Genomic DNA, 13830 nt, shown 5'->3' on the forward strand with positions numbered 1-13830 from the left:
GTACACTAAATTTCTTGACATACTGAAAAAGCTCAATGTTAACATTCCATTCACAGAAGCTCTAGCAAACACGCCTAAATACGCCAATTTTCTCAGAGAAATCCTGACAAATAAATCTAAACTTGAGCAACTTTCTAACGTCACTCTTAATGAGGAATGTGCAAAACAAGCTCCCGAAAACGATGACCGATCCTGGTAGCTTTACCATCCCTTATGTGATCAGTGATCTTTCTTTCAGCAATGCATTGGCTGACCTAGGTGCTAACATTAATCTCATGCCATATTCTGCTTTTGCTAAGCTTAACCTAGGTGAGCCGACCCCTACACGCATGAGTATTCAGCTTGCTGATTGCTCGTTGAAATTTCCTAGGGGTATTGTGGAGAATTTGTTGGTCAAGGTGGATAAATTTATCTTTCCGGTTGATTTTGTTATCCTTGACATAGACGAAGATTCTAATGTTCTACTTATCTTAGGTCGTCCATTCTTGTGCACCACCGATGCTTTGATTAATGTCCGTGCTGGTAAAATCACACTTCGTGTAGAGGATGAAACCGTCACATTTGACGTAAAGAAATCAATTCCAGACTCGCCAATTAAGAAATATCAACACAAAATGAACATGGCGGGCCATACTACAATTCCTCACGAGTTTTTTCCAACCCGTCCCGAAAATACAACTCCCGAGTATCTAAAAGTTTGTGATTTTTTTGAAAATTCAAAGGAGGAGAAGGTAAGTAAAGATGATGGGGCATGGAGTTTTGGAGAAAGCACGAAGACTTTACGTGGTTGCATGAAAAATACTAAAGATAATAAGTGTGGGGATAGGAAGTTTGAACGAAGGGTGAGTAGGGCGCGACCACATGATCCAGGTGAGAAGTTTGGCGTTGGTAGTTCGTGGATGACCGATAGCAAGATGGTAAAAGGGGGTGTTAAGGGTCTGATTGCTAAATTCGAGGGGTTTTCGCATCTCCTCCAAGACCCAGGGTAAGAAGCATCGTTAGGGATAAGTACTCGGGAATTCTCCCGACTTGTAGAGTTTGTACAAAACTTAGTTGCATTATTTTCTTTTATTCTTATTCTTCTTTATTTTATTTATTTATTTTATTTTATTTATTTATTTATTTTTTGAGTCTGTTTTAATCCCTAGGGTCTGTTTGATGTCTGCTTTGGTTTGTTTTGAGTTTTACTTTGTAGGATTGGATTTTCTCGTTCGTACTCAATCTCCATTCGGATGAGGATTTCTCTTAGCCTATCATATTATAGAAGACACCCCAGAAGCTGCGGCCGCGAATGAAATGCTATACGGTTGCCTATGAACAAGACTTGTGAAGGAAATTGCATCATTACCAGGAGAGTCTGTTCCACTTTACTTGTTTTAGATTTTAGTTTTACTTTTTTATTATATTTTTTGTCATTTTCTATTCCTACATTGGGGACAATGTAGATTTGAAGTGTGGGGATGGGAAACTGACGTTTTTCTTAAAAAAAATTCAAAAAAAAATCCAAAAAATCCAAAAAACAATCTCAAAAAAAATATATTAAAAAAAACAAAAAAAATTAAAAAATAAAAAATAAACAATTTTGTCCTTGCAATTGTTTTTCTGCATTAAACAGGAGATGATATTAACTTACCGATGAATTTTGAAAACTGAAAATTTTTATGAAAAAAAAAAAGTTTTTAAATCAACACATATACTGGGATGTAACTGAACAGATAAACTCTGTGTTTGATTTGTCAGTAGGCTCAGCCCTTAAGAATGAAAGGACAGTATACTTGTAGATTAATTGAACTTAAATTGCTTGATTTTAGTGAGATACATATTAGACTACAGAAAATGGGATGAAAGGTCTGGCCATACTCAAGCCTTATGTTAGTTTGATCGTAAAATTAAAATTTTATAAAAATCTGAATAGACTAATCATATGATTCTTGGGTAGGATTAACATTAGGTTATACCTATGTAGCCTGTGATATAAACATAAATTTCATACTTCTAGTTCTAGTGGTTAACACTTCATAGGCGTACGGTTTTATAACCTTAAATCTTGTATTGATGGGATGCTTCGGGGTTCGGAGACCATGGGTCTTTATGCGGTATATCATCTGAGTATTCATATCTCCTAAGTGGATTTATGAATATTAAAAGATCTCAAAGAGCAAACCCATAGTTTTTCTCCCATATATAAGTCATTAAACATGATCATCTCGTACTTCAAAGTACAAATACACTACTGACTTGATCATCTACGCTGTTAGTCATATGGGGTCCCCTTGCTCGCGTCCTATTACCATCAAGAAACGGACCACAAGGGACACGTCATATGTAAGCCCTACAGATGAATTCATGCATACTCACCTATGGAGATGGACTATGGGGTGTTGCTTGATAACGGGGGTATGTCATGTAGTGGGGAACACTTACTAGTTAGTTACTTAATACATACCTTAATTAAATCTAATGGCTGCTAGGTAGACCTTGATGCTTAAGCTTAGGTGGATAAACAATATCCTTGATCGTCATTAGCTGTTCTTATATTGACATAATGTAAGGCCCCTAACCCCGGGAACCCCACAGTTGTTAATCATACAAAACACTTATAAAATATTTAAACTAAAAAAAAATCAATCGTTCCATTAAGCATCCAATTTCAGAGTAAAATTCAGCGGAAAACGTAAATAATAAAATAAGTTCCCAAAACCCGGGAATTTTGCCCAAAACCAACTTAATTATCTTTACAAAAAAATTTTTAAAGGAAGTGTTTAATAATAAAGTCTTCAAATCCCGTATGCCCTTCACCGTCCAAGTAGCTTCGTGCACGTCCAAGCGATAAGGCATCCTCTTCCTAACCTAAAACTCACATTAACATGCACACAAAGTCAGCTTAAGCTGAGTGAGTTTAAGTTTTAAATAAATAACAAAAGTCTTAACAATCCTTCCAACTGTTTTAAAACTGTAAACGGAAATACATCAGTTAGGTCATCACATTTATTAAATAATCATCCTTACGTATGAACATCTCTATATGTGCATTCCTATATATATAAATATATATATATATAACATTCAATAATAACATTCTGGGCCGAGAAAACGTATAACCCCAACACGTAACATTCCATTCAAAGCATGCAAACACGAAGTAGGCATACGTAACATTCCGTAGTTGATAACGACTACAACATTCGCCAAATATTGGCCATACAATAATATATATACATACACACATTCTATAACGTTCCAAGGCCTACCAATACAAGTGTTGGTACATGATGTCAGTAGTTCAGTATCTAGTGTCTGTAATCGTGTTATTTGGATTTGTATTAAGGTTTAAGCGAACTTGTCTCACAAGTTCGCCTGATATAGGCGAACTTGTGGAACAAGCGAAGTTGTCGTATGATATATAGGTTTAGGTTACGGCTTGTTTGGGAAGAGTTGTTCAGTTTGTGTAATCGGTGATTGATATATCACGTGTTATTAGTTGCAATACAACGTGTTCTTTGTTTATTGTAACGTGTGTTTGCTTGTGTTTAACGTATATCGATTCTACGCTCTGATACCAATTGTAGGATCAAAAAAAACGTCACTATCGCTTAGAATTATGTCGGTTGCTTCAGTTTGAATGACATATCTTCGGATATGTTTGGTCCTCTTTTCTACCTGTAGAGTATGAGGATAGCCATTAACCAGATGACTGAAAGTGACCGGGGCGGTTTATGATGTGTTTTATTCTTTCGCTGAAAATTAGTCATTCATACTTATTTAGAAGGACACATACTCGTATGTGGTCGGTCCAGCTGATCCATTGGATCTTCAGGATAGCCGTTTACCTGAAGACTTCGACTTGATCGGGGCGATAGAAGTTAAAAATATTTTTAAAATGGGAGATGAAATAATTTTTCAAGTCTACTGCTTCGTAAGAAGTATCTATACAATGTTTAAAAGAAAATTGATCCAACCTTGGAAAGTGATGGACAAACTGATTCTGTGTGCTTAACTAGTGAAGTTATTAGGCCTAAAAGACTTTAGAACAGTCATTGTATGTCATGGTAGATTTTTATGGTGCGTAAAAGTAGAAGTGATACTAACTAAATCTCCTCGATTTTACGTGGAAACTCCTTAAGAGTTGTGCATGTCTCCATATATATCTTTCCGAATGATAGGCAGAAAAGCGATTACCCAGTCATACACGAGCCCGTGAGTGTTCTGATTCCCAAGAAGATGGTGTGTCAAGAAACTGCAGTGATCCAGATTCGGGACTTGCAGTAGTTTACTTGAAGCTGTGTAAATCTTATTATTTAAAAAAAATTATTATGTGTTACTGAGACATTCTAGAGCTTATAATGTTAATACTTCTCAATCAAGATGCAAGAATGAGAACGGGAAGAAGACTCTACAGATCGACGTGTACCTACAATTTAATCAGACACTACGGGTCGAGGTCAACTCGGGGTGACTTGGGGAAAGCCAAATAAGCTTTGAGAATAGATAGGAGGAATCACAATCTCTGATGTGTTGCGCATTTAAGTTTTGAGCTTAATTGAACCTAACCCGTATCACATAAGCGATGAAAACCATTTTAAGTTATTTACCTGCTTACAACCTGTTTCTTTATGTCATAATACAGCTGAACATGAATCTATGTGACAGTCACTTAATTAGTATGATTCCTGTTCGGATCTTTTCTAAAACATGTTGGTCCCCGACTAGACTGAAATTTGATCCCGTGTACTTTATTTCTAAAATTTATTCTACTTATGTCGTTTTATGATTTTATACCTGGTTACTTGGTTCTTGATCGGATCAGTTAACTCTTTAAAGGAAGTTTTAAAAGTTAATGGCATTATGTTCAATTTATAAGGGTCTGTTTGGTAAAGTTTCATATTGAGCGAAGTTGAGGAAAGAGGCGAAGTTGTTTAAACAGGCGAAGTTATGTGGTAAGCGAAGTTAACCCTATCTTCTCCTGTATAATGTCAGACATATATAAAGAGCATTTTGGTCAAACACCTGTTCATATTCAAGCGAACTTATTCACCCATCATCTTCGGCGAACTTATCTACTCAATCTAACCTTAATTCTAATCCGTTTCAACCCGTATTAAAGGTGTGTAGTGTCGGGATAATGAATAATCTATGATAATAACATTAATCAGAGGTCGTTTTGATCCGTTTGTGACCCCGTTCATTCGAAACCTCAACACCCGCTTTTCAAACTTGTTATAACGTGGTCGTAATCAACTTGATCGTCTAGATCGTCTTAAAATCATGTTTTATAGAGTCTTCAATCTCCAAATTCACCATCTACACGTCGTTTGGCCGTCTAATCTGTTGCCGCTTCAGATTCAGGCGAAGTTGCAGTTTAGGCGTAGTTATCATCAACTTCGCCTAGCCCTTAACTTATTTTTAATTAACTGTTATCAGGCGAAGTTAAAGTTATGGCGAAGTTGTTCCCAACTTCGCCCCACCCCTAACTTCGCCTATACAGAATAAATCATAACTTCGCTCATGGTAACAGGCGAACTTGTGATTTGACTTGACGATTCTCTAACTTAGACTGTTTTTGTTGCAGAAATAACAGCTGTAGCTGGAGCAGGTGGTGCAGGTGCTGACGAAGGAGGAAATAACAATCGGCAGTTTTTTCCGGGGCATAACATGTACATAACTTTGGACCCGGATGCGAGCGGTGTTGATGATTTCCGCGAGATCATCACGTTTCTTATCCGCTCGCGTATCTTCCACGCTATTACTACAACACCGCCTATCTCTTTGCCAAACATGGAAGATTTCTTGCAGACAGTGGAATATGATTGTCGAGTCGAGCCCCCGGTTATGCGTGCAACGGTTAACAATCAGATAGTGCAGTTCTCGTCTGAACAGATCAGGGTGGTTTTGCAGTTTGGGGATGAAACGAGAGACGATCCTACAGACTTCGTGGCTCCATTCAGAGATGGTGCTTTTCTGAGAATGGGATATTCTGGTCCATTGGGGGATACTCGAAGACGAAAGGGATTCTTGTTAGACCAATGGCGATTTCTTATGCACGTGATGATCGTGTGTATGTCAGGGAGAAAGGCTGGTACGGATGGAATGGGTGCGACATGCAGTCGGCATTGACAGCACTGACTTACAATAAGCGTTATAGCTTATATAAAGAAATTTTTGGTCAAAGCTCAGTATTATTTTTCAAAACCCGGCGAACTTATTCTCAGTTAACCCTAAGCGAAGTTATATCTCGATCACATCTTGTTGTTTTTCTCAGTTTCTAATCCGATTTAAAGGTGTGTAGTGTCATCATATCGTATAATCACTGACAATGGCGTAAATCAAAGGTCGTTTCGACCAGATTCATGACCCCGTTCTTTCAAACATCCAACACCCGCTTTTCAAACTTGTTTTAACGTAGTCGTATTCAACTTGATCGTGTTGATCTCCGTCAAAACATGTTTGGTTGAGTCCGCAATCTCCAAATTGACCAAAATCACTTCGTTTGAACGTCTAAACTGTTGCCGCTTCATATTCAGGCGAAGTTACAGTTTAGGCGAAGTTATCCTTAACTTCGCCTAAGGTTTAACTTCGCCTGATATTTAATTATTTAACAGTATATGAGGCGAAGTTATGGTTAGGCGAAGTTATCATTAACTTCGCCTGGCCCTTTTAATTTTTTTTTATTAACTTTTATCAGGCGAAGTTAAAGTTCAGGCGAAGTTGTTCCCAACTTCGCCCCACCCCTAACTTCGCCTATACAGAATAAATCATAACTTCGCTCATGGTAACAGGCGAACTTGTGATTTGACTCGACGATTCTCTAACTTAGACTGTTTTTTGTTGCAGAAATGGCAGCTGTAGCTGGAGCAGGTGGTGCAGGTGGTGACGAAGGAGGAGATAACAATCGACAGTTTTTCCCGGGGCATAACATGTACATAACTTTGGACCCGGATGCGAGCGGTGTTGATGATTTCCGCGAGATCATCACGTTTCTTATCCGCTCGCGTATCTTCCACGCTATTACCACAACACTGCCTATATCTTTGCCAAACATAGAACATTTCTGGCAGACAGTGGAGTATGATTGTCGAGTCGAGCCCCCGGTTATGCGTGCAACGGTTTACAATCAGATAGTACAGTTCTCGTCTGAGCAGATCAGGGTGGCTTTGCAGTTTGGGGATGAAACGAGAGACGATCCTACAGACTTCGTGGCTCCATTCAGAGATGGTGCTTTTCTGAGAATGGGATATTCTGGTCCATTGGGGGATACTCGAAGACGAAAGGGATTCTTGTTAGACCAATGGCGATTTCTTATGCACGTGATGATCGTGTGTATGTCAGAGAGAAAGGCTGGTATGGATGGAATGGGTGCGACCATGCAGTCGGCATTGACAGCACTGACTTACAATAAGCGTTATAGCTTTAGTCAGATGGTGTTATACGAGATAGACCGTCAAAGACGAGCGGTGGCGCGTGAGAGATTTCTGATGTATCCAAGATTCCTTCAAATGATCTTGAATTATGTTGCTCCCACGTTACCTCAGCGCCGCCCGATTAGATATGTGGAGAGTGTAAGCAAGAGAATCTTCGCTCAGTGTAGATCATCAAGTGCAAGAAGCAAGCCTGAGCTCCGTCCTCGACATACTCCATTATTTGGGTACTTGATCAACCCAGAGTATGTTCCAGCTCGTGGGGACGAGTTTCGGGATCCGGCACCACAACAGGCTGGAGCACCTCAACCACCACCTGAGGTACAACAAGCTTTACCTGCTGCTCCTATTGTGGCACCGGAGGAAAATGTAGACCTTGAAGCTGCTTTTGGCGGTCAAGGTTTCTTCGATATGGAACGTGTTGATCCTGAGGAAGAGGTGCAAGTCTCGGTTGCACGGGTTACTACTGTGGATGTTGCTATGGCAGCTACGACGGAGGCTGATTCTGATTCCTCAGATGGTGATGTGGCTGAAGCTAGACGGATTTTAGTTACACAAGAAAGGATTCATGGGAAGAGGAAGAGAGACAACGATGACAGTGATTCGGACTTTGAGGAAGATTTACATCAGTTGATCCGTAGATCGAGAAGAGAAAGGGCAGGTGCAGGTTCGGGAGCTGGTGAGAGCTCAAGGGTGGTTCGTTTCACTCCACCCGCACTGTCTGGTATGACTATAGTCCCTACACCATTGCCAGTTACAGGGCCAAGCGCCACGGATGTTCCCGTGGTGACTACCTCATCTTCGTTTGGCATACCACCCACTACATTCCCGTTCTCGGCTCCGGAGATTGTGTCCTTGCCACCTCCAACTCTTACTCCATCGGAGGTCGTAGCAAGGTTTATTGAGTCGACAGTTGTTGCCACTGCAGGGTTGTCGGTTACGATACCACCTGCGGTTACGTTTCCACCTGTTTCTGAGGTGCCGGTTACATTGGGAATCCCTCCTCTGTACGCTCAAGACATATCATATTTGAGGTTTGATTTCGATGCAACCTTATCCGACTCGGAAAGAATAGCAGCGCTGGAAAGGGTCGTGGCAGAACAATCAAGGGTAAATCTTATCCAGACTCATGCTATTCAGCGCCTCGTTGCGGAGAATCAGATTCAGTCGTCCCTCCTGATCGAGCATGGTATAATAATTGATGCTTTGAAACAGTTCTTGGCATCTCAGGGGGAGACGAGCTGTAAGGGTGACGAGCTGAGGACAAAAAAGAGCAACGATCGAGACGATGATCCCAATGCATCGAAAGGTGCAGGTGGAGAGTTGCCAAGAACTGAACAAGCTCTTGGGACTTCCACATCTCAGGGGGAGTCAACGAGTGCAGCTGGCGGTTCAGGGGGTGATGATGTGGTGGTTGTGGATGCTGAGGAGGTGTTAGATGATGATGATGATGATGTGTTACCATTGGAAAAGATTGAGAAGATAGGGGCTGAGATCATGATTGACGATGAAGTTGAAGAAGGAGACATTGTGGAGGACAACGTTGAACATGAAATTCCAGAAGTTGAAAAGTCAGATTTGGGTCAAGATACGGGATGTGATGAGACAGAATGGGAGGAGCAGCCAAGATGGAAAGAAGGCTACGCTCAGTGGTTCGTAAAGACTAAGAAACCGGCGGTCCCTACTATGTTTTCAAGAAAAGTTACAACATCAGGGGTTATGCTGAATCGAAAAAGGGGATTATATGCTGGTTATATGATGAGCAGTTGAGGCTTTTTGTGATTAAAAGGTATGATGGGGTTCAGTATTTCAAGAGGTTGTTGAGATCGTTGAATACATTGCCTGAATGTGAAGTGAAGGACTTAGCCAGGTTGAGGTTGATCAACAGGAGTGATGATAATATGGCTAGGATCATTGGGAAGATAGTCTGGAAGGAAAGCATAAAGGAGAAAAAGTTCGAGCTGTTGAAACCACAGAGAGGAAAGCTCGTTGAAGACAAAGACAGAGGAATGAGAGCAGATGGTGAGGCCGGGAGGCGATCTAGCGTACTTTAGTAGTCTTTAATGTCATAATTTTTAGATATTGTTTTTCAACCAAGTCATGTTCGTTAACTATTAATTTAACTAGTAGGATTCCATTACCTAGGTAGTCGTTTCTCGCATTTGGTTAAAACCCGATTTTTTATAAAGTTTTGTTTTTAGTTTAATTTTTAATTAGTTAAGTATTATTAGTTTAATTAATATTTAAAAAGAAAATATATATATATATATATAAAAATCAAAAGAAAGTTTAGGTTAGTAATCATTTAGGTTTAATAATTAGAATTAACCCATGGTATCCTAGGTTCGATATCCGTTCTTACTTGCTAGCTACATTGCGACCGGTACACTTGCCGATTGTATGTGGTTGTTTAGGTGAATTCGGTGAAACTTGGTTATTGATATTATACACACTTTTCACACATCAACTATTAATTACATAAATTAATTTCCAAAATTAATAAAAGATATGGATGAAAATACCCTTATATGTTATAGTTAATCCAATGGTCCAATGGCCCAGATCTTTTCCTACACTTCTCAGAAAATTCTGTCTTTTTATCCTAACATTTCTCTCTCTCTCTCTCTGTGTATATATATATAACTAAACTTATGTACTCTCATCAACATTCATGTTGACAAACTCTATTTTTATACATGCCATATGTACAAGTAGTTGATATTGTTCAAGATCGAAGACATTAGTTTGACCTTAGGATATTTATAAATGTACGATAGATTTGATTCAATCATTTGTAATTTGTGTACTCGAGTAAATTTTAATAAATTAAATTATTATTGTCGTTTTAATTAGTGTCTTTTGAGTTACTTTCCGATCAATACTTTACGCCCCGGCATGTCCCGCCGCTTAGGTAGGGGTGTGACATTTAACTGATTCTAGGGAGGTTAAGAAGATTTCGATTATTCCATAAGACCCAACACACATTCAATGGTACCCAAGTGAGATTCAAATCTCTTGCTCCATCGTTGAAAATCATCAAGATTGGTCAGCTTATGAGTCTTAGCATATGAACCAATCTCGGTGTCATAGTTAAGTATGGTCTGCGTGACAACATTTTGAGAAACTAGGGCATAATATTTTAGTCATCTTGGAAATTTTGAGTTTTAATTGTCAGGAAATAAAGTATAGGGACTGATTATGACAAACTGTCAAACTTGATACAAGCGAATGAGAATAACAAATGACTAAGCGAATGAATGAATAGTGTAGAGAATGGGTAAACAGATGATTCTTTAAGTGAATGGGTAAACAGTTTAGCGAATGGATGACAAACGAATGAGGAAAGGTAAGCGAACGATTAAATATTGACGAATAGGCTAGTAAATGATAGGAATCTGTGAATGAGTGAATCAGGAAGTGAGTTTTTAAATGAATGAGTGAACAGTGAAACGAATGGGGGTTAGAAACTGTTACAACAAACGAAGCGAATGAACTCAAAAATTAAGCAAATGAATTCATCATTTAGCGTATAAAGTCAAACCCAATCTTCAAACCTTCAACCTCAAACCTAGATTCAGCACATTACTAACTCACAACCAATACTAAATCAATTCAAAACAAATCACACAATCATAATCGCATACACAAACGTTACAAATCTGTACCAAAAACACAAACAAATTTGACCTTACAAAGTCAAAACTACATAACCGTAAACACTGTTACCTCCCGCCATAACACATTCATACATAAATCAATCAATTCTGATCAATTAAACACAATTGAGTCAATCAACGAGCAATTAACACTTAATCCATCAATCCTCAATCCATTTCATTAATAACAATCAATTAGTTTGAATGAATTGATTAGTTCTTAGGTTCGATACTACATGTGATCAAAATCAGACCATTAACACCTAATTCGACCGAATTGAACATCGATTTTAACAAGCCAAAACACCAGAAAGCTCATATACCACTTGAGAATCCAGAATATCAACTAATTAATTGATTCATGTTTGTACGGATCTAGTTCTTTGATATATTTGAATCGATTAATTAGGTTCACTGTGTGTAGTGTGTGTTTTCTAGAGAGAATTGAGCATCGCTTGTATAGGGAATCAATAAAATAAACTGATTCGTGAATTAGATCATAATTTACAAAGTATATATAGGCAGGAGACTCATTCGTTAACATCCTAAGTGAATAGACTCCCATTCAGCTAGCAATTCGTTGGCATTCCCCAGTGAATTACATATCTAACTAGCTAATGGCTCGTACGTTACAACCAGGCGTATGGCCTTACAAAATTCATCATATGCTGAACTAACAAGCGTATGGCCAAAACATAGGTCCATTTGCCTACATCATAGGCGAATGGCCTTTACATAAGTTACAAAACTGCCAACTAGCTATTACAAAATACCAAAACTAATACAAAGACCAAAACAAAGCATTAACGTACTAACAACCAGTGCAGGGGCGACACATGCAACAGGCTTAGTGGTGGTAACTTGGTCAACCTCATATTTGACTGGTTCAGCTATAGGTCTATGACTGCTAGAGCTTGTAAGATGTGAGATCTTCATTAAGGAGCAAATGTGATCCGGCAACATCACCATCCCTGACCCCATCACAAACACAACCATTGATATATCATTCTTTATAACACATGGGCATTATTAAAGTAAAATAATGACAAACGCAAGCATTTTTAAATGGGCATATCTCATTGAGGTGATTATATATTTATAATTAATAATGTCTTGGTAATTATACTTTTATGTAAAGCAATTTTATAAAATAGCAACCTACTTTGCTTGTTGGGCCCGTTGGCCCATTTTGCAGAATAATAATCAATTTTCCCTAATTAGTTGTTTAGTGGGCTACTTTGTAGAATAATAATCGATTGAACAAGTTAAGTTGCCAACATAACTATTAAGAATTATAACTTGGTAATACTCCCGGCGCATTACGTAATGCGCCGGGCTAATTGCGTGGTAAGTAAAAAAACAAATTCGTCAAAGCTTAAATACAACAAATTAGCATATTAAAAAAAAGGCGCGCATCGCGGTGACGAACCTACACAAATCTGTTGGTACTGGGTTACAGCACCGAAACTAAACAAAAAAAATAATTACATTAACAAAATCCGTGCGTTGATGCTTTGAAACTATGCCAAATTTGGTATCTATCAACAGTACCAAAACCAAATCATAAACATAAATTAGTAAGCCTAAGAAATATATTAAAAATAACTTATTAAACAAATTTGAAAATATAACAATGATAAATTGATGATTAGCTATTGGCTAAGATTTATTAAACTTGAAAGTATAAAAAAAATAAAGGAGGGTCATATAAGAACAATTATTATCATATAATTTAAATAACTAAAAAAATTGGTGAAAGATACAACAAAGGAGACTTGAACTTCCACACCCTTTCTCATATACCAAATTAACAAATTTGAGAACCACCACCTATCTATCACATTATATTTGCTATTCTTCCAAAAAGAATATGCTAGACATCTAGCAGCAAGCTCCTACAAAGTTTATGGCATCGACCACTTGACTTTTATCAATATATATAACTAGCTTTTAACCCGGCAGTTGCGCCGGGCAGGTTGGTAAATCTGAACGTTGGTAAGACACAAGCATTACCGGTCCTAAGTGTTGAGGCGGTAAGTTAACGTGAATTCGGTCAGTTTCTGTTACATGTGTTATTGTATGGAAATTAAAACCAAAAAAAGTTACAAAAATTGAGATGGAACACTGGGATAGCGTTGGTCGGTGAAACTTGAGCATCGGTAAAACCGAGCGTTGTTGGTCCCTGGAGATGAGCCTATACAAATTTGGTTGGGTTTTTCACGTTCGTTATAAAACCGGACTAAAAAAAAGAATTGTCATTCGGTCAGTTTCGTTACGGTACTATAATTAAAACAAAATGCGCTAAGTCTACGCAAATTATGTCAGTTTTTATCACATCCATTACGGTATATTGATATTGGAACTAAACTAATAAAAAACAAACATAACAAAGATAATTAGAAATATAATTATCAAAGTTTAAAACAAAAAACAAAACAAAACTTGGTCCAATGGAATCTTACCAAATTGACCAATCATAGTCCAGCGTTGCCAAACTTCTCTTTTATATATATTAAGTAATTATAAAATTGATTGGAATTTGATTGATTTTGGAAATTCTACTTTTCTTTTTTTGTCTGTCGACTGTCGAAACTCTCAAAAGCCTACCACAAAGGTTTGGCAATTATGAAAACAAACTTCTAGCTTTAGGTATCATTTGCAAAAAATTGCAAAAATAGGTATTATAAACTAGTCGTGACGAGTAGTTTGTAGAACCAATTAAAACTTGCCGAGTGTCCTTAAACTAACCGTAACGAGCA

The sequence above is a fragment of the Bidens hawaiensis genome, unplaced genomic scaffold (genome assembly GCF_021521415.1).
Source record: "Bidens hawaiensis isolate Kalapana, Puna unplaced genomic scaffold, B.hawaiensis_p1.1 tig00008505_1, whole genome shotgun sequence".
Classification (NCBI taxonomy): Eukaryota; Viridiplantae; Streptophyta; class Magnoliopsida; order Asterales; family Asteraceae; genus Bidens; species Bidens hawaiensis.